This window comes from Lathyrus oleraceus, chromosome 3 (genome assembly GCF_024323335.1).
Source record: "Lathyrus oleraceus cultivar Zhongwan6 chromosome 3, CAAS_Psat_ZW6_1.0, whole genome shotgun sequence".
NCBI lineage: Eukaryota > Viridiplantae > Streptophyta > Magnoliopsida > Fabales > Fabaceae > Lathyrus > Lathyrus oleraceus.
The window spans coordinates 312,987,469-312,991,157 of record NC_066581.1 but is presented as its reverse complement, the minus strand read 5'-3'; the positions used below and the strand labels follow the sequence as shown (position 1 = coordinate 312,991,157).

The window sequence follows — 3,689 nt, the reverse complement described above, 5'->3', positions numbered from 1 at the left end:
GATTTAATATTTCTAAACTATTTCTAATATTTCTTTTTAATATTTTGTACTTAACTCTAAAGTCCTAAAACTATTGTTTCTAAAATTCTAAGCTAATATCCTAATTAACTTTTTCTATTTATTAACAGTAACTAAACAAGTAACCTACTAATCACATCTAATTATTTCTAAAAACTCTATTAGACTATTCTAAACATTATGCTAAATCAACTAATTTGACAACTAATTAAAATTAACTTCTAATAATATTTCTAACCATCAGCTAAAATTTCTAATCAGCTTTCTAATATCTTCTAAGTAACTCCTAATCCTAAAATTAAGCTAATCAACCTAAGTTCCTAATTATTCTGATTATTATATGCCTATTCTAAATTGAATTCTATGACTAAAATCTAAGATACCTCATTCTCAAATTAAATTAATTACTCTTGCTAAAAACCTTGCAGACCCAAGACTGGGACCGGGCCTAGGGATTGAGATTGGGCCCATTCAGTGGGGGTGCAGGTCGGCGGAAGGGGTATGAAGAGTAAACTGCAGTGCCAGAATTGCCTTGGGCTTAAGGCCCAAACCTGCTCCCCTAAAACCACATGTGAGTTCAAACCAGGAGAATGAAACGAAGGAATGATAAACGGCGGCCGGAAAAGTGCTTCCCCCATAAGCGCTTCTGCACTATTCGAAATCCTCAGGATAAACAAGAAATCGATTCGCTCGCGGTATTCAATCCACTCTCAAACAACGAATCGAAACATCCTCGCATACGATTAGAGAAGTTAAAAGGAGAAAGAGGACCTACCAGTTCACGTTCGCGCCTCCGACTTGTCTCTATCGCTTCCGATTCGCGTTTGTGATGAAGAATGAAAGATCGTTGCTGATTCGTGACGAAGATTGCGAAGAGGTCGACAAAGGATGAAGATGCTGATACGTTCGTGACGAAGACGATCTTCCGCCGCTGATGGAGAGTGAAATCGATGATGCTTTTCTTTCCCCGGAGAAAACGCGAATGGTGAGCTGCGTTTCTCTTCTCTGTTCGATTCTTTCGCTACGAGTCTGAGTTCTTCCTCTTCTCTGTTCAGCCTCTGTTTCAATTTCCTGTTAACTACTCTATTCTTCTTCTGATGAGTTTTTTTTCGAATTCTTGTTGCAGGTTCTTGGAGGTTCGAAAATGGAGGGTTAGGTTTGTTGAATGAATGGAAGTTATGAAGGTTGATGTTCAATGGTGGTTGGTTGAAGCGATTGTGAAGTCATGGTTGTTAGAACGGTTGAGGGTTGTGAGAAGTGGTGGAGTTGATGGTGGTTTGAAGGTTGGTTGATGATGGTTGAAGATGATGGAGTGAAGTTTTGGTTGAAGAAGAAGAATCTCGGTTGGGAAGAGGAAGTTGAAGTGGTGGTTCTTGATGTTGAAGATTGGAGAAGAAAGTGAAGGTTACGGTTACGGTGATAGAAGGTGAAGACTATGGAGTTTGGTGAAGGAATTGAAGAGAGGAAGCAGAAACCGAATTTGAGAGAGGGAAGGAGAATTTATAGAGTTTGAGTTTTTTTGGTTATAGTTTGTTAGTTAGTTGTGAATGAAAAATTCTGTTATGGATTGGTGATGGCTCGCGTTTAGCTGCGGTTTACCGGCTTAATTTGCTTTTGCTGGAGCTTATTGCTTATGCCTCTTTCACATTATGCAGGTTAATTCTTATTTATGCAGTGAATTGGTCATTGAAATGCAGAATTTTTATTCAATTGTGATGCAGAATTTTTATGTGGAATTTTTATAATGCAGAATTTTAATGATGCAGAATTCTTATGTGTTGCTGAATTTTGATGCAGAATTTTTGTTAATGCAGGATTTTTAATGATGCAGAATTTTTAAGTGTTGCTGAATTTTGATGCAGAATTTTTGTTAATGCAGAATTTTTAATGATGCAGAATTTTTAATGATGCAGAATTTTAATGAGTTGCTGAATTTTGATGCAGAATTTTGGTTTTGTACAATGCAAATGGATATGGGTACGATTGGATAATGGCACTTGGTTTTAAACGGATAAACTAAATAGGATATGATTTGTGTTGAGTATTGGATAAAATGGATTATGGTAAAAAAAATGGATATGAAATTGGATAATGATTAAATTGGAATAAAAGTGGTTTTGAGGGATATGGAATTTGGATAGCCGTTAAAAAATGGTTAAATGGATTTGGTTAACTAGAAATGGATATGGTAATGAATGGGTTCTAAAAATAAAAGTGGATTTAGATTTTGATTAAGTGGATAATTAAAAATTGGTCTTAATGAATGGTTTATGGATTATGATCATGAGAAATTGGACAAATGGGCTTAAATGATTTGTGATATGGACAAGGATGGTATATGGATATTTGGTCAGACGGTTGACTTTTATGGGCCTCGGCCGACTTGGTTACGCACTATGGACTCCTGAACCCCCAACTTTGGCCAACTTGCTACAACATGAGCCTTAATTCACACGAGCTTTCTAGAACAACCATAGGACCTTTTCCATCATGAAAATCCCTTGCTCTCTTGCACAGATGACTTCTTCTGATCAGTCTCGCATGATAAAATGCAATATGCTATGCAATGCTAAGGCAATGTTAATGTGATGTTAATGACCTAAAAATGAAATGAATGTACAAATGGGAGGTGCAAATTTGAGGTGCTACAATTATGAACATGAACAGTACTCTCCGAAGGATGATAAGTACAAGTTGCTGGAAGAACGTATACTAGCTATGGAGGGGCAGAAAGTGCCCGGTCTGGATTTCGAAAACTTGGGTCTGGTCTCTGATGTGGTCATTCCCCGCAAATTCAAGGTTCCCATTTTCACTAAGTATGATGGTGCCTCTTGTCCTCAGATGCATCTAAGGGCTTATGTGAGAAAGATTCAGCCGCACACTACTGATAAGAAACTGTGGATCCATTTCTTCCAAGAGAGTCTGTCTGGCACACAGTTAGAGTGGTATTATCAGCTTGAGAGCTCTAACATCCGCACATGGACTGATTTAGCAACAGCTTTCTACAAGCACTACCAGTATAATTCTGAGTTAGCGCCTACTCGGCTACAGCTACAAAATATGACTATGGGCTCTAAAGAAAGTTTCAAAGAATATGCTCAAAAGTGGAGAGATTTGGCTGGCAGAGTCAAACCCCCTATGACTGATCGAGAGTTAGTGGACATGTTCATGGGTACACTGACTGGCCCATTCTACAGCCATCTACTGGGAAGTTCCTCGTCAGGTTTCACTGAACTTATCTTGACAGGTGAACGGGTTGAAAGCGACATTCGAAGTGGAAAGATACAGGCAGCTACTTCTGCAAGCACCAAAAAGTCCTATCAGGGAAAGAATGAATCAAATGCTGTGTACAGTGAGAGGAAGCATAACAAGAAGAATCGTGACCATACTGTTGGGGCAGTTACAATTGCCGCACCGCCATCTCAGAACTTCCAACACAGACAAGACAGGTCGAGACGACAGTTTACCAAGATCAATATGACTTTAACCCAAGCACTGCAGAGTATGTTAAAGGCCAATTTGATTACCCTCAGAGGCCCTCCTGCAAATCCCAACACTACTTCTCCTCGTTATAATCCCAACGCCAGGTGTGCCTATCACTCCGATAGCCCCGGGCATGATACGAATAATTGCTGGTTGTTGAAGAACAAGATTCAGGATATGATCGACGC

The 3,689-nt window shown here is 39.0% G+C and overlaps 1 long non-coding RNA gene across 2 annotated transcripts; it reads left to right on the top strand.

Moving 5' to 3' along the window:
* The first annotated feature begins 571 nt into the window (after nucleotides 1-571).
* LOC127127350 (uncharacterized) lies at nucleotides 572-1,977 on the top strand. 2 transcript variants are annotated; one of them, XR_007805323.1, is made up of 3 exons: nucleotides 610-1,003; nucleotides 1,145-1,673; nucleotides 1,963-1,977. It is a non-coding gene; the product is annotated as an uncharacterized LOC127127350 (long non-coding RNA). The 2 variants fall into 2 exon arrangements; XR_007805322.1 differs by lacking the exon at nucleotides 1,963-1,977 and having other exon boundaries at nucleotides 572-1,003; nucleotides 1,145-1,634.
* The last annotated feature ends 1,712 nt before the right edge of the window (nucleotides 1,978-3,689 follow it).